Source organism: Podarcis filfolensis, assembly GCF_964270895.1.
Source record: "Podarcis filfolensis genome assembly, chromosome: 4".
Taxonomy (NCBI): Eukaryota; Metazoa; Chordata; class Lepidosauria; order Squamata; family Lacertidae; genus Podarcis; species Podarcis filfolensis.
Window position 1 is genome coordinate 51,118,488 of NC_139607.1, and position 22,738 is coordinate 51,141,225.

General features: G+C 43.4%; 1 long non-coding RNA gene across 1 annotated transcript; it reads right to left on the bottom strand.

The window, feature by feature from the left end:
• Nucleotides 1-816: 816 nt before the first annotated feature.
• LOC310762112 lies at nt 817-2,386 on the bottom strand. The gene is made up of 2 exons (XR_014547871.1): nt 2,062-2,386; nt 817-1,041 (listed from the first exon to the last, which is right to left on the bottom strand). It is a non-coding gene; the product is annotated as an uncharacterized lncRNA (long non-coding RNA).
• Nucleotides 2,387-22,738: the final 20,352 nt, after the last annotated feature.

Consider the following 22,738-nt stretch of genomic DNA (forward strand, 5'->3'; position numbering starts at 1 on the left):
CAAATTAACTGAAAAAGCCTCAAAAACAAAAACGCAAAATGAATAGCAAAAACAAAAGCGTCAAACTTAATCCTGTCTGGAAGTCCGTTTGACTTCCGAAATGTTCGAAAATCAAGGCGTAGCTTCTGATTGGTGCAGGCACCCCAGAAACAATAGCCGACAGCCGCATCGGACATTCAGCTTCCGAAAAACGTTCAAAAACCGGAACACTTACTCTCAGGTTTTCAGTGTTTGAGTACCAAGGTGTTTGAGAACCAAGGTACCACTATATGTTCAAGATTTTATTTTATTTTTTCAATTTTTAAAATTAATTTTCCAATAATTTTTTTTTGACAAACAAATATACAAACAAACATAAATATCAGCCTTATTTACATCAATCTTAGTAACATTGTTAAGTGACTTCCCCGTATCCCCCTGGTTGAATTTCAGTGTATATCATTTTAACAGTTTTCCAAAACCAATGTTCTTATAAAATTAACTTAATCTCTTAACATCTTTCTTTCTTTCAAATTTGGCATTAAACATATTAATTAATCACATTACATATTTAAATCCTAAGCCTATCTGATATTTGCAAGCTTTTCCAATTAAGTTAACATATTGAACTAAATAGTCTTTAAATTCCACCCATTCCTCCTGGTACTCCTCCTCCTTCTGGTCGCGGACTCTTCCAGTCAGGTCGGCTAGCTCCAAAAAATCCATCATCTTCATCTGCCAGTCTTCCACTGCTGGTATTTCTTGTGTTCTCCAATTCTTCGCTAGCAAAATTCTTGCTGCAGTTGTGGCATACAAAAATAATTTAACATTTTGGGGGGGCAATTCCAAACCTGTTATTCCAAGAAGAAAGGCCTCTGGTTTCTTAATAAATGTATATTTCAACATTTTTTTCAATTCATGTATGTTCAGGATTGCGTTGGGAGATGTGTAGCTCAATAAGGGCTCATCCACACTCCTGTTTGTTCCATGATTTCTAGACCCTGGTCTGAGAGGTTTTTCTTTTGTCCTTCGACTTCCCTGAGGAATACCTGCTGGTTACATCTGAATCGGAACAAACAGCAACTGTGTTTCATGAGACAAATGGAAGAAATCACAGGACAGTGTTATCAGTGGCGTAGCGTGGGGGGTGCAGGGGGGGCTGGTCGCACCGGGTGCAACATCTGGGGGTTAGGGTTAGGGGGCGCAAATTACTTGCCTTGGCCCGGGTGCTGACAACCCACGCTACGCCACTGAGTGTTATACAGTTGTAGAAATAAGAAGTCACCAACATAAATATGATAAAGTTGTGTGAATTGATGAGACTGCATGAAGATTTCTGTGCTGCTGTTTTTTTAAAAAAAGCTATGCCCTATTTCTGTTTCTTGCTGCTTTGGAAATATTTTCTACAAACTTTTTATTATCATTTCCATCAACATTTTGTGTTACAATTTGTGCTAGAAATTCTATTGCAAGTAGAAGAGCTGTAAAGTAATTTGGTGGTAACTGATTACTTCATTCCCAAAGAGGAGCAAACAATCAAAAAGGGTTCTGAATAGCAGTCCTTTTGTTTCTCTGAGCTTCTCAGCAATTATGACTTTTATTGTGATACACACACACACACACACACACACAGAGAGAGAGAGAGAGAGAGAGAGAAATGCTTTGTCACCACTATCAGTAAATGATGTGGTTCACTTTCATTTCAATTTTTCACCAATCAGTTATAAAGAGAGGTCATTCCATCGGTCTTTTCTAGCAATGAGAGAGAATTTAACTATGTACCAAATATTAGCTTTCTACCTGGTGGGGTAACCTAACCATTTTGATACAATTTGCCAGATCAAATAGGCTTTTTTCAATGTAGGTCAGTCTTTTACTGTTAAAGTGGCATAATAGTGCTTGAAACGTATGGTGTAGATTTGACCTTACATTACTAGCTCACCTGTTCTCCAGTAAAAACAACAACAACAGGGGAGAGAGCAGGCAAAGATGTAAAGGCTATTATCTATGATAGTTCAGTGTCTTTGCTTCAAAACATTTCTAAATACAGCTTAAATTTTTTTTTAACTTGTAAAGGCATACCTAACTTGTTCTTCATTCTCCATCTTTTTCTTCAAGGAGGTGAGATCAACTGACAGACTTGACTAGATGTCTAAATGGTTGTGTGGAAAGAGTCCTTTGTGGAAAGAGCTCTTTGTGTACTTGTTTTAGACTATCTATTGAAAGTTTTCAGCTTCCCTTGTTGAAGTACAGGGCCAAGTTGTAGTCTTTCTCTACTGCCTGCTGCTTGCTTAGGAGTTTCTGAGCAAGTGACAAGTTTCATGCCTTAATGGTGTCACACAACAGTTCCGACACACAAAGTATCCTTCAGGCCAGCTCCATCTTTCGGAAGCGCCACCACAGTGCACAACACCCCACAATGCCTTGTGCTAAACCACCCATCTAAAGAGATCCATACACTTTCTCTGCCGAGGCTGAGGGGAGCATTGGAAAGCTACTTGAGCATGACAGCTGAATATGGCTTAGGGCTGCTTCCGGGATTCACCTACCTAATGAAGCTGCCTTCAGGGTGGTGTTGTTGTTGTTGTTTAATCGTGTCCGACTCTTCGTGACCCCATGGACCAGAGCACGCCAGGCACTTCTGTCTTCCACTGCCTTCCGCAGCTTGGTCAAACTCATGTTCTTAGCTTCGAGAACACTGTCCAACCATCTCGTCCTCTGTCGTCCCCTTCTCCTTGTGCCCTCCATCTTTCCCAACATCAGGGTCTTTTCCAGGGAGTCTTCTCTTCTCATGAGGTGGCCAAAGTATTGGAGCCTCAGCTTCACGATCTGTCCTTCCAGTGAGCACTCAGGGCTGATTTCCTTCAGAATGGATAGGTTTGATCTTCTTGCAGTCCATGGGACTCTCAAGAGTCTCCTCCAGCACCATAATTCAAAAGCATCAATTCTTCAGCGATCAGCCTTCTTTATGGTCCAGCTCTCACTTCCATACATCACTACACATCAGGGTAGAAGTGAATAGTGACTATTGGCTGCCTTATTACAAGGCTCTTGCCACCTGCTTGGCTGCTTTCTGTCATTAGGGATGGGGCAAGATGCCCTCAGATGTGTGTGTACTGCCATCTGCTTACAGAGAGAATAGTTCATTGGTCCCTAGGTGTGCAGGTAGGAGAAAATGCATTTGCTCCCCCCCCCCACACCCAATTTTAAACTGTTGAAGACATAGTTGCATCCTGGAACCTGGAACTGTCTCTGTCTTCTAGCTCACCTTCTTCTCACTGCTTCTCACATAGAGGTAAATAGGCATGTTGAGACAATTCCTTACACTTCTCTAGGTGCCGGCAGCCACTTACTCTTCCAGCTTCAAATAGCATAGCTGCCCAGGTAATTCCACTGACGTGTGGGCAGTCCTGATGGATGCTGTGCCCTCACATTGATTTGACCTTACTAAGAGTAATTCTTGGAAGCGCTTGAGGAATTCTCGTAGCTCAGAGTGCATGGTTTGCATGTTGGAGTCTCAAATTCAACCCCCCCCCCCCGACATCTCAGTGCATGCAATAGGCACCACCAGGCAAACCAATGCTTTATTATCAGTAAGCTTCTGATGATATGATGGTGCTGCGGGATAGAAATCTGCTGGGGTGAGATCTAACCCCTTCCCCCCTAATAAATTTCATACCTTGAGTGTACACACAATCTCTCCAGAACCATTACTTAGGGTGAACAGTGGTAGACCTCCATTTTGGGGACCCCTTCTCAACCAGCAACAAGGTCAGGGTAACCACTGTTCTCTTCTTCAGTGGGGCTGTTCTACGACAAATCACCACACCTTTACAACATCTGTGCTACTGACTGTCAAACTTGGAGACTGTTGAAATATATACAACAAAAAATCAACCAGAGTTGTGCTAGACTCTAGAGTCTACTAGACCCCAAAAAATTAAGCAATATGGAATAAAGTTGTTTCTTGGGCCCCTCCAGAATTAGGGTCCCTTAAGCTTAAGCTTCATTAGTTTTATAGTAGATCCACCCTGAGGGTGAATATGGGTTTCAAATATATGGAAGCATTGGGGCTCCACTTCTGTGTTTGGAAGAGAGAGGGCCTTCAGAATTAATGATATGGGAATCAGCAGGCACAAGAAGTTGACTTATCCCAGGTCTGATTAGCTGTCCTTCTTGACCAACATTAACACCCCTGACAGGTCGCAGCTCTCCCATATCTCAGGCAGAACTCATCCCCAGAACCATTTACCTGGAGCTGGGGGTTGAATCATGGACCTTCTGCATGCAAGTAATGTGTTCTAATGAACAGTAAATGGGCCTGTGCTTTCTCCCCAAAAGTGCTTTCTTCACTTTGTATGACAGAAAGTCCCTCTGAACCAGCCATGTTTCTCATGCCTTTGTTGTGGGGTGGGAGGAAGGCTTCCTAAAGTCTTCTGCTCAGTACATTATACACATTATAAGCTGTTGCCTACAGTGATATGGTGCATTAAATTACGGTAAACTGTCTATGGATATTCCACTTTATGCCAACAGATGGCACTAGAATTCACTAGGAAAAAGACTGACTGAAGATCTTGCTTGAGGAACAAATTCATTTTTATGCTCAAGCAAGATCTTCAGTCAGTCTTTTTATGCGTCTCTTCAGCTTCCTTCCTATTTACTTACTTTAGCTCCTGCAATTCAGGCAACCAAATAGTTCAGCTAAGTACAATTTATTTTATGTTGCTGTGAAACATTGTTCACCATGGGCGAGAAATGTACCCAATAATATGTCTCCCCTGCCCTGCAACAATCACTAATTTGATAATGACATATTTTGCCCTAATTCTTCTTCTTCTTTTAAAGAAATGCCTAAAATGTAAATGCCCCATAATAAGGTGAGAACAGGATAGCGAGGACATGGAAATAATTCATGTTATATAATTTATACATATTATGCGAAAAGAACTGATTTTCTACAGCCTCAGAAATCTTTGGTGTGTCCCCCCCAAAAAACCCCAGTGTAGTATTTATGAACACACAATATTAATCTACTGAGAATGTGCTGCATTTTTAAAAGTTATTTAAATGAAGAGAAACAGAAAAACTGTTCAGTTTTCAAGGCATCTTTAAGCACTTACATATAGCACTAACAGCAGAATCCTATTTGTCTACTCAGAAGTTAGTCCCATTAAGTTTAATGGAACTTATACTCAAGTAATTCTTCATAGGATTGAGACCTGGATCAACAGGCTTTCAGTTGCTACCTGGTCATTCATTTTCAATCCCGCCATATGCTTGAGTCATTTTCAAATTCTATTATAACAACCTATAAGTTCACATGAAGCAATTGGATTTGTGGCAGCTCAGTGTCCTCAGGGAAAGTATGTAGGAAAGCAAATATCCCTTGCCTTTTTTTGTTCCATATCTCTTTCATGAAGACAAATCTTTCTTTCGTGCACCAGCACCACCGATTTCTGCCATGAAACTGATTCTGGACTGGTGATGACTGTTCCTGAGTAAGTGACCCGATTGTAACCAAATAGCTTATACTACAACACCAAGTATTGTCCAGTCACAAGGCATCAGTTGCTGATGTGGTGATGGGGTCATCAAATTGCATATGAATCACTTTGGTTTTCCTGGAAAGCCTCTGTAAAAATCTCCCTGGAAGAAAAATCCCCTGATATACCCATATCATTAGAGACAGGAATAACTCAATCAATCAATCTGCTTTATTGGCATAGAAAAGTGCATCGTATACATGGATCAGAACATGACACAGTTAATGAAACATAGTAGGAGATACTTTAGGATAAAACTGACCAGACATTGTGAGGTATGAAAATGGCTCTTAGGACCTATGGTGATGTAATTTCATAGTGTCACTCAAAAATCTTGCCACATTCTCAGCATTGTCATTACTACAATTGTTCAGCAGATAAGACACACCGCACTGTGATTCTAACTATTAACTCCCATTTCATGAACCCCCTGTCAACGAAACTGATCCAGCTCGAGCCATGAACTTCATGGTGGGCAACCGCACCACTGGCGATTATTCATCTTTGGCAGGAATAACTAATGCAATATGAATACAAACAGCAGCTCACCTGAAGAAATGTGAAGCCTACAAAATTTAAAAAATAAACATATACTTGTCTATGAGCAGGTCTGCCCCTGCCCCGCACCGCACAAACACTGACTCTTCCCAGCTCTTATTTTAAAGTGTCTTATTGCAGGTTTTAAATCTTTGCAGGCTTCCATGATTTCCTATTAAGCATTTGATAATTCAACAGGAGACACTCCCTAGGGGACTCAGCTAGACTGGTAAAGAAAAGGCAATTTATATGCATTGTACATGCAATATAACACTGTGCCACCAGATGGCGATGTAGAGTTCCGTTTTTCTCTACCTGTTTTCCCTGTTTAAATTTACAAAGCTTTAAACTGAAACATTTCTTTGATGTGTCTGGCTCCAGCCCATGATAGGTTAATAGCTCTAGTGATGCGCTATCATGCATTGTATATAGAGCATCACTGTAATTTGTAGAAAGTATAATGTTTACACTCTGTAATAGTTTTTATATTTTTTTTTCATTTCTTTCAATGGAACACACTGAGCATAAACAACTTTAGCCAGGTTGGGGCAATTATATTTTTATTTACAGTACAGAGCTCTGAATTATAATGGACCCAATCGAGCCAAAGTTATCCATGGTGTGAATGTCTCATTCAAACAAATGATGCAAGTTTATCACAAACCCCTTTGCTTTCATTGAGACTTTCAGCACAACTCCATGCATGTCTACTCAGAAGCAACTCCCATTGAGTTTAATGGCACCTACAGACAAGTGAGTGGTACAGGATTCATGATGACAAACTTCAGCTGGATCGGGGCCTTTTAATGTATGTGTGTGTTTAAAAATATCTAAACACTAGGTGGTGCTTTGCATTAGAACATTAGTTCTCAATTCTAGAGTCCTGCATTAGAGCCCATTTCAAAATGATCACGGATTATCATAACACCTGTCCCTGGTTTTAAGATATAGTCACTTATTCTGATTCATCTCAGCTTTATAGACCATAATCCCTTATATACCCTGCCAAAGATACCAGAATCCCACTCCACAGCAACTCAGAGCAGGGCTTCCAGTATGGTTGCCCCTGTTCTGTGAAATATCATTCCTATAGATATCACAATCTCTACTCTCCAGAAACAATCAAGGACATTTTTCTTCTGTCGGGCTTTCTCAGCTGCCAAGGCCTTTAATTTGGCTTTCTTTGATTTTGTTTTAAATGTATCTGCTGTTTTTTGTTTGTTTCAACTGTTGTGGGATTTTATTTTATTTCTACTGTTTTTATTGTACATTGCCTTGAGATGCATGTGTGGAAGGCAATGAACTCATTAATATAAGCATCAGTAAAATGAGGTGCTGCTCTTCACATCTACTACCCCACCCCTCTTCCTGTGCCCCCTCCCACTTTGGGCCCAAGTCGTTTAGGACTTTGTAAATTAACACAAGAACCTTGAACCAAGAAGCAAATTGGCAACCACAGTAAGTCTCTCAGCAGCAGATTAACATGTTCCCAATAATCTGCTTCTGTGAGCAGTGTGGCTGTTGTCAGGCATGATGAAAGTCCAACATTTCTGAAGAGCTTTGCATTGGCTACCCTGGTGTAGACTATACTGAGCAAAGCAGATCAATGGTTTGGAAGAAAATGTCCTGCTTAAGCTGGTTCAGCCAGTTCTTGTGTCTTTCTGCCAGCAGAGGGGATGTTTAAACATGACCTCATGGGGTTCATTGCCAACGCAGTGTTGATACAATAGCACCAAATGGTCCAATTGTAAGTGTTGGCCTTGGCCATCTATCAGAGAATAGGGGTATTTTTATCCCACAGATTGTCTGCCCTGCACATTTGCAAAGTACAAATATTTAGTAAGTGGAATTTTTCGCAATCTGCCTATAGTTGTTAGTTCAGAATAAAAGCTACCAGTTTGATCCTCCAAAACAGCAAATGTAAGCCTAATGTTTAATCGTAAGACTTCTGGCAGAGTTGCTGTCTCTGCAATGCCAGGACAACAACTTGTTTTATGGTGCTCTGCTGATGTTGCAGATGATTTATCTGAGTAGTTTTCAAGTGTCTACATTCAGCAAATGTAGTGTATGTGGTATATGAGGGGTAAGGGGAGAGGTAGCACCTCCAGTGAGGGACATGTCGTTCTGGGATAGTTTGCCCACCCTTAGTTTCCCCCCCACACACACACACTCTGCTCTTACCTGTGGCTCCTAGAAGCTGTCAGCATGTGACAGTGGCCACACTCCGGGAACAGCTTCAACTGGTGTTTCATAATCCCTTGGTGAGTTAGGGACTTCCCATGGATGCAAAGATAAGCTCTGGCAGATTGAGCGGATGAGACCGATAGCGGGTCCAGTGGTCAAGAAGGTGGATTCTGCACATGCTGTAGAGGGAAGTGAAGGGCAGATGGAGCTCATCATCTCAGGGGCCCATCTAGGAGAAGGAAAACTCTAATCCTAAACCTCTGCTGACCTTGCGGGCTACCTTCAGGAGAAGAATAGGCTAAGGAGCAAACCCTACACAAATCCAGCGTGGACGGTTGGATGGTGCCTTGAATGCCTCCTTCTGGCAACTCCTATAGCCAAGCTGGTGCTAAACATGTTGCTCTTCTTTCCTTTGGACACATCAGTGAGGCTGAGAGGGGGGGTCTTGTTGTCTGGGCAGACCAGGACCTCCATACACATTGCCCAGGCTTGTGCCCCGGGGAGGTGCTACTAATGCAGCGGTTTGACTTCACCCCCAGAGGCACACTCTATTGTCTCTCGAGAGAGACAGATGCCCACAACAACATTCAATGAACTATTTCCACATCAGCTTGGGAACCTTACATCTATTATAGACTGGAAAGGGATCTTGAGCACATTCTAGAGCAAGGGTGGCTAACCTCTGCCCCGCCAGATACAGTTTAACTGCCTCTCCCATCATTGCTGACCATTGGCCATGCTGGCTGGGCTGGTGGGAGCTGAAACCCAATGAAATATGGTTGATGCCACATTGGCTACCCCTGGTCTATACTGACTGACAATGGTTCTCCAGGTTTCTAGTCTTTTCTAGCCCTAAATGGAGAATTGAACCTAGCTCTTCCAACAGGCAACGTATGGCTCTGCCAGTCTGCTGCAACTCTTCACTGGTGGCCCAGACACTGTGATAATCAACAAAACATTGATCCAACCCAGCTAGTATATTAAAAGGGTAGGTGGAATAGTGAGCAGTTCGGGATCAATGTGTCCCATATGTCAGGCATATGATCTTGCTTTAATTAAGACAGCACAAGTTCCATACAGATCAAATGCTAGTATGTATTCCTGTGTTAGTACTTTTGGAAAATACGTACTCTCTTGGAAAATTTTTTTGCAAACAAGCACCATATGTGGCTGATTGGAAGTGGTGGAGATTGGGGAAAGAGAAAAGACACAATATACACAAAAAGGCATAGTCTTAGAAGTCCTAAGCATTTTCCTAGAGAGGAGGATGGCTTCCAAGGTGTGCAGTGGCTACCTGGAGCCAACATCCAAGAAGTTATGGTGAGACTACTAAATCAAATCAGCCTTTGAAAATTTCCTTGTGCTGCTACTTGTGTTGTTGTCAGGCAGACCAACAGTAACACTGATTAAAGGTGTGACAACAACAGCTTCAATGCAACCAATTCATATTTGCATGCTTTTAGAATGGAAAGCAGCAAAGAACACAATGCACCTCTAGGCTATACCAGAGTCTACAACATATCAAGAACTGGTGCCACTACTGGGGGGGGGGGTTTGGAGCACCAGAACAACCCCAAAACCTGATAATTCAGACATCTCTCCAGCTCAAAACATTTCCAACTACTCTTTCAAATTATACTTAATCCTTTGACGCATACCTCTTGGTATGTATCATTTAAACCTCTTTTGTTATGTATGTTTCTAGTTATTACATCCCCCTTTTTCTCATTATGGGCCACTGCTGTTCTGCATAATTGTGACATAAAACAATTTGAGGGTTTTTGGGGGGAGGGAGCAAGAGCAAAAGGAAGAGGGGGACCTCAAACAGGGGTGTCAAGACAATTGCCCCAAATGCACTGATTAAATCTTCATGTTTTGCAGTTTCTTGGAAAATAGGAGGCTACTTCATATCATTAGTTCACCTCACTTACTGTCATCTTCCTACCTAGAATTGAACCAGGAATTGAACCAGGATTCTTTGGCATGCAGGATGTGTGCTCTGCAGTGGAGCTCTGACCATTCTTCAACAGCAGAAATGAATTTTTGAAGTAATTAGGTTCACTGAGAGTGCCAGTGTGGTGTAGTGGTTAAAGTGTAGGACTAAGACCTGGGAGACCACGGTTCAAATCCCCATGCAACCATGAAACTCACTGGGTGTCCTTGGGTCTGTCATTGCCTCTCAGCCTAATGGTGGCGTTGTGGGGGTTAATGAGGAGAGGGGAAATCATGTAGGCTACCTTGAGCTCCATGGGGAAAAAAATGGGATAAAAAAATTGCAATAAATAAATAAATAAATCTCTGGTGGCAGGCTATCCGAGATAATATATATATTCTTTCATAGCATGATTTATTCAAAACTTTCTGGTTTTGTACATCAATGTGTGCATGTAACAGAACACAGTTGTCCAGGATGTGGGTGGTGCTGTGGTCTAAACCAGTGAGCCTCTTGGGCTTGCCAATCAGAAGGTCGACCGTTCAAATCCCCACGATGAGGTGAGCTCCCATTGCTCTGTCCCAGCTCCTGCCAACCTAGCAGTTCGAAAGCACACCAGTGCAAGTAGATAAATAGGTAGGCAGGAAGGAAAACAGCGTTTCTGTGCGCTCTGGTTTCTGTCACAGTGTTCCGTTGCACCAGAAGTGGTTTAGTCATGCTGGCCGCATGACCTGGAAAGCTGTCTGTGGACAAACGCTGGCTCCCTCAGCCTGAAAAGCCATGTTTGACTGGTCTTAACCATCCAGGGGTTCTCTACCTTTACCTTTTTACCAGGACTGAGTGGAAGCATGTTTTCACACAATGCAGTTCTCTGTACCAGTGAAGAAATATTTGACTAGGAACAGCAGTTGCCTATTGTTGAAGGCTGACACCTGTTTGTGGGTCTTGCTGGTGCTCTCCCAAACACACAGCAGTAGCCAGCTCCCCTGCAGAGATTTCAGCCAAAACTCACAAGCAGGCTGACACGATGGGCACTCAATGAGCAAGTCAAAGTTTTGTTCGCTTACTTTCTCCCCCCACCCCCACTGCCCTCCAGCTGGGGTAATTTTAGATTCTAGAGGAAATGTAAAGAAAACAAGCAAAGGAAATGTTGGGAAAGTAGCTGTTCTTCATCTAGAGTCATTTGAAACTCAAAACTTATGCAGTTTTGCCAGACCTTAGTGACGGAATGGTAGAGATGTCAGAGCTGGAAGGAACTTGGTTGATCTTATCCAGGCCTCTGCAGAAGCAGAAATTGTATCTAATAGCTTATCTTGTCATATGAATATTTATTTATTGCATTTGTTAATGCATTACATTTTTAGCACCTCTTGCCTCCAGTCTGCTTAGAGTGGTACACATGCTTCACACATTCCACTTCAACAACAACCTTGTAAGAAGGTAAGAATGAAAGTTAGTGGCTGGTTTGAGGTCATCCAGTGGTTTGAAATCAGGTGCTCCAGTGCTCTATCTTTGTATATAATTGTTATTAAATTTTCCATTTAAAACGCTCATTTTACATCTTTAAGATATCAATGACTTCCCTTCTTCTCCTTCCATGGTTCATTTTACATATCATAAATCCCTGCATATTTAACGCTGCCAGCATTTTCAGCTGCACACAATTATTTCCCCTATATTCAATAAATGTTTTCAAATCATCCTTAAACATATGTTCTTCTTGTTCTCTTATTCTGTATGTTAAGTCTGCAAGTTGTGCATATTCTGTCAACTTAAGTTGCCATTCTTCTTTGGTTGGGTCCTTGCTCATTTTCCACTTTTGGGCTAACAAAAAATAACCTTTTTGACACCTGGGAATTTGTCTGGGGTTTTTTTTGGGGGGGAGGACTTTGAAACTTTTATTCAATTCATTATGGATCATTTCCCAATACTCTTTTACCCTTTTACTAGTCCGCCAGCTCTATTATACCACATCTCCTTTTTCATCTTCACTGATATACAGCATTGGATGTATTGCTGAAACCTGCTTGCCAGGATTGTCTCCAGCTAAGGTAGGATGCCAGGTCTCAGCTTTTGAACTTCTTTTTTGGAAGCCAGGACACAGTCCTATAAAACAGCACATAGATGCCACCTTTGTTCAACGTGGACCATTATATGATGTATGATGATGACCTCTGTCATGAGAGAGATGGGGAAATGTGTCTCTCTTGATTCTCCTTGACCTCTCAGTAGCTTTTGATACCATTGACCATGGTATCCTTCTGGAGCAGCTGTCTGAGTTCTAGTCCTGTTTGTTTGGCCATTTCCAGAGGGTGATGCTTGGGGAGTGCTTTTTAGCCCCGTGGAACCTTCAATGTGGAGTTTCTCAAAATTCAGTTTTATCTCCTATGCTGTTCAACATCTCTATGGAACTGCTGAGTGGGGTTATTCAGAGTTTTAGAGTATGTTGTCAGTAGTATGCTGATGACACACAGCTCTGCTTCTCCTTTGCATCTGCAGGCGTGGATATGCTGGACCATTGTCTTGCCTTGGTAATGGACTAGATGAGAGCCAAGAAATTGAAGCTCAGTCCAGATAAGATTGAGGCACTGTTAGTGGGTGGTTCCCTAGACCGGATGGAAGGTTGCCTGCTTTTGATGGAGCTACCCTCCCTCTGAAGGAGTAGGTATGTAGCTTGGGGGTACTTCTTTCCTGTTGCTTAAGGCTCAGGTGGCCTCCGTGGCATGGAGTGCCTTCCATCAGCTTCAGCTAGTGGCCCAGCTGTGCCCCTATGTGGACAGGGATAGCCTAACTTCTGTTGCCTATGCTCTGCTGATCTCTATGTTAGATTATTGCAACGTGTTATATGTGGGGCTGCCTCTGAAGACAGTTCAGAAACTTCAGCTGGTGCAGAATTTGGCAGCCAGGTTGCTCATTGGAGCAAGATGTTGCCAATTAGTTTCTGGGCCCAATTCAAAGTGCTGGGTTTTTACCTATAAAGCCTTGAACAGCTCAGGACCACAATACCTCAAGGACCACCTCTCCCTATATGAACCATCCCAGACCCTGCCATCAGGCCCTTCTTCATGTGCCTCCTCCACAAGAGATCTGGAGGGCTGCAACATGAGAACAGGCCTTTTCTGTGGTGGCCCCCCAGGGAGGCTTGCCTGGCAGCTTCATTACATATCTTTAGGTACCAGACAAAAATGTTTGTTTTCAATCAGGCCTTGGGCTGATTAATATTCTATGTCCTTTTAAATGTGTTTGTGAGAGGGGGGATTATTGGTTTGTGATTGTTTTTGTTTTTATTATGTATTTTTTGTTCTCCTCTTTTTATGTTGTTAGCCAGCCTGTAATCTTCGACTGAAGGGTGGTAAACAAATTTAATTAATATACTACTACTACTACTACTACTACTACTACTACTACTACTACTATATAACTGGACATTTTGTTATTGATACAAATATTGGCATATGCAAATGACATACACAAGTTTAAGTTGTGAGAGCAACATGGAGATAGGGGGTTTTTTTAACAAAAGGGAAAGGGAAAGCCATGGTGGAGATTCATTCTTCATTATGATAAGTGTTATGGCCAATCTACTTCAAATGTTTCTTTAAAACTAAGTTAGATCTTGCCGAAGCCTTCCATAATACATAACAATGAAGATAACCTACTCTTCAGCTGACTCCTCATCTAATTCCCCTCCCCCCCCTTTCTTCTTATTTGGCTTATAGTCAATTGTCATTTTGAATAATTGTAGATTTTAAAAATTAATAAAAGCTGCTCTCCTTCCTTATCTTTTATGCAATACAATGTTATTCTGTTCAGTGGCATGGCAGTTCTAACTGGGGAATAGGCAACTGGGAAATGCACCGATTTTTCTTCATCCTAATGAGGAAATGATGGTGTTTGACTTTGTCAGCCAAATGTTTGCTTTTGACAATCCAAAGGAAGGAGAGATCCTAATTCATCAGGGGAAACAAGAGCTGCTGGGCCTTAACTCTGAGCATCAGAAACAACAAGGCAAGTGGAGATTAGGTTTGTCGGTCCTTCTTCCTGTTCCGTTTACTGCACAGGAACTGGTGGTCACACTCTGATATGTCTCTGATATGTGGCAGGAATAGTTGTAGTAATTTTCACAGGTTATCATCTTCAAATGCCCCATCCTGTTTCTACTAAGCATGTAGGGTATAAAGAAATATCTAAACTCAACACTCCTCATTTTAACTATCCAAAAATATCCACATCGGTTTGTTTTAAATGCGCAAATTCCCACTTAGTGAAGGCAAGCCACGGTGATGTAGTATTAGCTGCATGTTGACTAAACTTTGGGTTCAAATCCTTATTCATTCATTATTATTAATAATAATAATAAATTTTATTTATACCCCGCCCTCCCCAGCCAGAGCTGAGCTCAGGGCAGCTAACACCAGTAAAATTACAGTAAAAACATAATAGGAAAAAAACATCAATTTAAAATACAGGTTAAAATGCAATTTAAAATGCAGCTTCATTTTAAAAGTAGCCCATAAATCAAAACCATAAGGGGAGGGAAACATAAGGGTCAGACTGAGTCCAAACCAAAGGCCAGGCGGAACAGCTCTGTCTTGCAGGCCCTGCGGAAAGATGTCAAGTCCCGCAGGGCCCTAGTCTATTGTGACAGAGCATTCTATCAAGTCGGGGCCAGTACTGAAAAGGCCCTGGCCCTAGTTGAGACCAATCTAACCACTTTACGACCTGGGACCTCCCAAATGTTGTCATCTGTGGACCTTAAGGTCCTCCACAGGGCATACCAGGAGTGGCAGTCCCAAAGGTACAGTGAGTAACCTTAGGCTCATCACTGTCTCTCAGCCTAATTTACCTTTCTTCTCAAAAGCTGGAGGCATGTCACCTCTCCAGCCTCTAATGGGTATCTCATTCCATTTCCAAATATTGAGAGAGATCCTCAGCTATCAGGAGACCATCTACTGTCATTAGCAGCCATTGATGAAACATCCACTGATCATCTCAGATGAAGCTATCTCTGACTATTAGCCAGCCAAAAATTTGACAAAAGAGATGACCAGCCAGCAGCTGCAATTCTAATTTGACTTTACTCAGCTGTAAACAATTTGCAATGAACCAAGCCTCATAATTATGGGAACAAAATCTACTTTTAGAAATCATTGTGAGCAGATTTGAAAAGTTGTGGTCAGGCAGGTCCCACAGCCTTTTGAGTAATGAGGCCTTCTGTCTGACTGATGTAATCGGAGCAGCGGGCTCTCAAGATTTCTCAGAACTCGGTAGCAAATGATTTGAAAATGCATACAGTTCAAGCTAGAAAAAGTCCTCCTCCTAATTATCTTGTGATTCATAACCAACCATTGAGATCCAAATCTCATGGCTGAAGGTCAGATCTATGAATGGAAGAAGGGATATTCAGAGTAATGCAGCAAGTTTCTCCAAGAGTTGAAGCTCAAATTCTCAGTTAAGTATTAGTACTCAGGTATGCAGACTGCCATGTGCAGCATAATAATAATAATAATAATAATAATAATAATAATAATAATAATAATTTATTATTTATACCCCATCCATCTGGCTGGGTTTCCCCAGCCACTCTTGGCAGTTCCCAACAGAATATTAAAATCCCTAAACAGGATTGCCTTCAGATATCTTCTGAAAGTCAGATAGTTGTTTATTTCCTTGACATCTGATGGGTGGGCATTCCATAGGGCAGGTGCCACCACCGAGAAGGCCCTCTGCCTGGTTCCCTGTAACCTCAATTCTCACAGGGAGAGAACCGCCAGAAGGCCCTCGGAGCCGGACCTCAGTGTCCGAGCTGAACAATAGGGATGGAGACACTCCTTCAATGCCTACCTCATCAAATGTGAAGGCCCTCATTTGGTTACAGCATGATGCTGATAATACCAAGGTTGCAGGTTCAATCCCTGTGTGGGACAGCTGCATAATCCTGCATTGCAGGGGATTGGACTAGAGAATCCCTTCCAATTTGACTAGAGAATCCTTAGAGTCCCTTCCAACTTTACAATGCTATTGTTCTATGCTTTTATGTGCAATCACGTACATATTTCTAAAGTGGTCAGAAGCAGTGGGCCACAGCAGCCTTTGGGTGATATATATGTATACCTGAGTACAAGAGAGAACTAAACAGCCCTCAGGGACCAACACTTTGGTTTGTGAGGACACTAGATTGGGCCCTTAATTATATATTGTAGTGTTTGGACCTTGCTGAAAAGAGTTCAGAAGGGAAAGCATAGTTCGAACAAACACAGGGAGGCTATTGGAAATACCCTGCGGTAAATGTGTATATGGTTCAAATGCCCAGGGTCACAACAGGCTTACAAAGGTCAAAAGAAAGTGTGTTTACTGAGATAGCACTTGCAGAAGACGAGGCCCCTGCCATCAGCTGATTGCTTAAATTACCTTCCTGTCTCAGAAGCATCAGCAATCGCTAGTGTAATGGCTTTAGGGGTTGCTTGTGCGTAAGTTGCCGCCGCTCTGGGCTAGGTTGGCTGGTTAAACCATTTCTCGCTGGACAGCCATCCACTCCGTGGCTGTTCAGTCGCTGGCAGAATCCGTCAGTGGGCGTTTCTGAAACCTTTTCCAACATAAAAGTTGTTTGACGCCCAGTCTCCTCCTACTCTCCCTGCGCGGAAGTCTTCTGCGCAGGGAGGGCGTGGGTAGCGGAGGACCTGTGCTCTCCCTGCTGGTGTCCAGTGAAGAGTCCCAGAGCCTGCTCTCTGCTTCCCCCATTGGCCCCCCTCTATCCCTGGTGTTGCGCTGATTTTCTTCCCCAACCGGAGACCTGCCTCTCTCCCTGCTTGGCCCCTCTCCAGCATCGCTGTGGAGCCTCGCCTCCTCCTCTAGTTCCGATGGCAGTTCCCTGACAGCTAGTACACACCTTAAGCCCTCCTTGCTGAGCAGTTGGACATCTTTCCTCCCTGAGCTGAATGATCAGCATTTGCATGCATCTTCTCTTCATTCACATCAACAGCAGCCACCATGTCCTCAGGAATAAGCTTTTGCTACATTCCAGCTACAATCTTTATGCTTACAAGGCAGGAAGTGGAGACCAGATAAACTCTCAGAAGGTTTTATGAGAAATAACTAATCCCTTTCAAGGTGGCTAACAATTTAAAAAATGCAATGCAGTATCAATAACCGTAACATTATTAAGGAAGCCGGCATTTATAATATACAGCCCCAAAATATTAAAATATAACACTTAACTGAAACCATCAGCAGAAGAATAAAACAACTCAAGAAAAAGTAATTGGAAGCAAATGAATCTTTAGGGCTGTCCTGAAAACTTGAAGTGACAGGGCCTTTTGCAGTGTTGATGGTGGCGGATTGAAGAGCTGATGTTTCACTGCAGAAAGGACTCTCTTTTCTGCCCACCAGCTGAAGTATTGTAAAATGTGCATATGAGGAGAGGAGGGTTCTCTGTTGTCGATCTTGAAGCGCAGGCAGCTGGTATGGGTGAAGGCAATCTTTCAAATATTCCAAAGGCAATACTGCAGAGAATGGTAAATACTAAACACTGCCATGGTTCATACACATCCTGTGGCATGAAGCCTGGGGTAAGTATAGTTCACAAAATAAACCTCCTGTGTTCTTCTAAAAATTGGCTGGTGGTGCTTCCTGGGATATGCTTAAAGCCTTTCTTTTGAATGTGATACCCCTGAAAGGCAGTTAAACACAGAAAAGAACTGGAAACCATATGATATTTGCAAATCTTGTGACACCTTGTTACAAAGCTTGTGGAATGCTCGGCAGCACATCCATAAACATCAAGTGCTTCTAACGAGTACACATTTGCCCTTAAACCATAGCTTGCTGTCTTGAGATTAAACTCGAGTTTTTCTGTAGGGTTTTCTTCTGTGTGTTTTTCAGAAGTTTTGTTTACTATATCTAGGCAGAGTAGAACAAGTCACAGTATACAGTTAGTTATAAGTCAATTGTCTTTTCATCATGCACTGCGGGAGTTTGAATGAAAGTATGTTGTAGTTTTGGACCAAGGCTGTTGATCCGATGAGCCCCACAGGAAATATTCTGCACTAAGAGGAGGAAGTGAGTTAGGAGGCAGCAGTGGCGTAGCGTGGGTTGTCAGCACCCGGGGCAAGGCAAGTAATTTGCGCCCCCTAACCCATGGATTTGCGCCCCCTAACCCTACAAATCTATGCCTATGAATGATGGTCCCTTTCTCTCTCTCTCTCTCTCTTTCTCATATTCCAATTGATTCCCATTTCCGCCGATCGATCCCCGAAGCTCTCACCCAGCGAAATTCGTGCGTAATTACGCTTCGCCATCCCTAATCCTGCCGCTTCCACCGGGAAATCATGACGGTGCGTTTCTCCTCTCCAAACTTTCCCCGGCCCTTTGCCGGCCGGCGCAGCCCTTTTGGCTACGAGCTCCCCTCCTTCTCTGCCCGCTTCCGACCCCACCTCCCCGTCCAGCCTCCCTACCTCCTGAAAAAAGGCGCCGGCGCCGAGCAGGACACCCCCCGCGGCCATCGGAGAGAGGCGGGGCCGAGGGAGGCGAGCCAATGGGCGAGGCGGGGCGGGGTAGGTGGCCACAGGGGCGGGCGCTGCCGCAGTCCTCGGGTGGGCAAGGTAGGAGCAGGCGGAGGCTGGCCGGCCGCTCTGACAATAGGGGCGGGCCCAGGGCACGACGCGGCTGGGCGCTCTGGAATCGCGCCCCCCCCAGATGTTGCGCCCGGTGCGGCCGGCACCCCTGGCACCCCCCACGCTACGCCACTGGGAGGCAGCTGAGCCCAGGGGAGTGGAGAGAAACAGAGAATATATCATCAAGACACCCCATCCCCTGCCTGCCAAGAGACACATAGTAATAATAATAACAACAATTTATTATTGATATGGGTTGCCCAGCCACTCTGGGCAGCTTCCAACAAATTTAAAGAACATTAAGCCCAGTAAAGCAGAGCAAAACATCGAATATTTAAAACTTCCCTAATATTAGGCCCCACTGAGACTGTGCTACATCTGTCTGAGCAACTAGAACTGTCCAGGATACTCCCACAAGCCAGTACACTTTGCATGGGGGATAGAGAAAGGGAGGATATAAGCCAAGTCTGCTGGGGGCAGCAGGTTGCACCATTCAGAGGTGATCCAAAGGGCAGGGGCATAGCATGGAGGGGCCAGGGGACCATAGTCCTGGGTGCATAATTTTGAGGGGGCACAAACCAGGATCTCTGTCCTGTCCTGCATGCCGCCAGGGGTCTCTGGGCTTGGAGCCCAGCCTGTCTCGCTGCTGGGTCCCCAGCTCCCTCACTGAACGGCCATCTGGCCAGCGTTGGATGGGCAGGCAGGGCAGCATGGCCTCACTTGGCTCTAGTGGCAAGGGTTGGGCTGGCACAGTGCCTCATGCCTTACCCTGGCAGCTGACACAACACCACTGCCAAAGGGGGAACACCAAAAAGACTATCTTCCTTGGGTCACTTCCTCAGGGTGGAGCCCCTTTGAATTTAGTGGGCATGACTGTGCATTTGAAATTTTGGGCTTTCCCCTCTCAGGGAAGTATTATGCGATTTCCTCCCTACTCTAGACCACTTCCAGTCTGAGAGGAAGGAAGTAGCCTCTAGAAGTGCAAAAGAGAAGTGTTTCATATCCCTTGAGTGAGAGTCCTTTTAGTGTGGAAGTGTGCCCTTCCTGGGTAGGAAACAGGAGAATAATTTTTTGCCCCCAGGTGAGAGCTGGAGGTGGGTTAAGTCGGATATTACTGTGCAATAGGTATCAGCCAGATTAGCTAATAGGGAAGAGGGCATGTTGGGTAAGCCTTGAATGCACTCTGTAGCTCAGAGGCATTCTTCAGATTTCAGCATAATGCAACTGCAATAGGTAAAAACCAGAATAAATTCAGTTACAGAAACATAAAGGAGGAAGGCATGAATGCCAACATCCATTAGTGGATGTTCTTTATTCAAATGAATCACACCATTGAAGTCAATCCATGGGTGAGTAATTGGTCTTCAGTTCGAGGAAGTGTTGCATGTTGCATCATGTACAGTAAAAAAGGATGAAATAGAATACCTCAAAGGGGGCTATCAAAGTAAAGGGCAGATTTAAGAAAGAAATAGCCAGCCATGAACTCTGATTATGTGCTAAGTTAATATTTATAGAGCAGCAGTGCAGGCCTGAACTGGTCTGTCAGTCTTTTTTTTTTAATTTTCTTTTTACAAAATTGTACACACATAAATAATAAAACATGGCACGACTAACAAAACAAAACAAAAAGGAGCCTCTGGAGGAGGGGGGATAAAATACTAAACATATTATTTTACAGTACATGATAATAAGATGTTTACACTAAACCAGTAAGATGAGTTCTTCAGATAGTTCTCATTCCAATAGGGCTATGCATATGTTATAGGTACACAGGTTATCTGAAGGACTGCTTGTGCCCATATATGTCTGCTTGTACTTTAAAATCAGTTGCATTGGCAAATACTGAGGACAGCACCTTCACAGTAGTGGCCCCTACCTTATGAAACAACCTTTCAAGGATTCCTTTGCAGCAGCTGTGGCTTGAATTTATTCCAAGCCTGACACCATATATGACAACATACCCGGTAAAGTTGGGTGTGGCTTACAAAGAAAGAAAGAAAGAAAGAAAGAAAGAAAGAAAGAAAGAAAGACTATTTGATCTTTAGTGTCTTTCATGCAGTAGTGCAAATATATGCCACACAGATGGAAAGTCACACAGTCACCTAAACTGTGAGAGAAGCAGGCTGAAAATTATGCAAGTATAGCAGGAAGAATTTAACCCTTAGTACAGAGTCATTCCATTTGTACTCTCTCCCCATTTTATTCCATCCCCCAGTCCTGTTAAAAGTCACTATAGTGAGGTGTAGTAGTTAGAATATTGGACTAGGTCTGCTCTGCAGAAACCCAGGTTCAAATCCCCGTGCAGCTAGAAACTATTGACTGGAATACTATCTTTCAGCCTAAGCTACCTTGCAGGGTTTTTGTGAGGATAAATGGGAGCTGGGCATGTACATCACCTCAGGCTACTTAAGGAAAGGTAGAACAAACAGTTCATAGAATCATAGAATTGTAGAGTTGGAAGGGACCCTGAGGATCATCCAGTCCAACCCCTTGCAATGCAGAATTCTTGCCCACAGCCATCCTTGGGTGGGCTCAAACCACCAACCTTCTAGTTAACAGCCAGACACACTGACCCGGTAGGCCACTTGAGGGTACTTTCAACCCACCCCCACCTCAAAATCAGTTCCTTAAGAACAGTGGCGTAGCGTGGGGGGTGCAGGGGGGGCCGGCCGCACCGGGCGCAACATCTGGGGTTAGGGCAAATCCACGGGTTAGGGGGCGCAAATCCACGGGTTAGGGGGCGCAAATTACTTGCCTTGCCCCGGGTGCTGAGAACCCACGCTACGCCACTGCTTAAGAAGCTAGCTGAAATGATGTAACACTTGCTTTTTCTTACAGCTGATATAATGAGGGCACAGGCATCCTCTTTTCCCTTTTCCTACCTTTCTCAAATTGTTCAAAAACATCACTAGCTTTACCTGATCAACTTAGCTGGGGGAGTGAGGGAGGGATAGATAAATCATAACTTCTGTAACCGTTTCAATTTCAAAGAAATCAGATTGCCAGCTCACTGATTATTCTATTCTATTCTATTATTCTATTCTATTCTATTCTATTCTATTCTATTCTATTCTATTCTATTCTATTCTATTCTATTCTATTCGTCGGCTGAGTGGCCAAATGCTTGCAAGCGTTTTATGACTCTGTCCGTACTTTCCAGGCGGCCTGTATGTCAGACCTCCTTTTGGAGGAGAGAATCGGTGACGATTTCAAGCTCTTAAGGAGCTCTGCCAGCGAGAACCGCATTCATTTATAATCTTGGGCAGTCACAGTGATGTGGTGAAAGAAGAAAGCGAGGGAAATGGGGCCAGTTGGCTCCCGGGCTCCGACATGCTTAATAACTTCCTAGAGAAGGAAGGTATTTCTCCACCCTTCCTTCTTCATGCGATTTAAAAGTTTTGAGTCCTGCTTGCTATACAGAATACACTGCGGTGTGCCTGAAAATCTGGGAAATTTCAATAATCCTTTCTCCCTCCAGAAAACTTGGGCGTAGGTGGGCTTATAATGCATCCAGTCTGTACTACTTGAGGTTAAATGAACTCAAGTGAAATAGGAACAGCAAGGTGGAAAACAAAAAACCTTTGCTTTGGATCCATGTGTTTTGGTTTTTTGTTTTTTTTTGTCTTGTGCTTTTGATATTTCTATTTTTATATTTTGAAAAAACCCCAACATATTCTCAGTCACAAAGTGATAACATGATGACATATCAAATGCCCCTCCCCACAAAAAAACCACAATGGGAAAATAGAACCTAAAGATTAATCCAATCCTATATACTATGAGCAAACTCATTCTTAAAGTGTGAATCCTTATATATAGGGAACCGGGCAGAGGGCCTTCACGGTAGTGGCGCCCGCCCTCTAGAATGCCCTCCCTTCAGAAGTCAAGGAAATAAACAACTACAGTATCTGACTTTTAGAAGACATCTGAAGGCAGCCCTTTTCAAG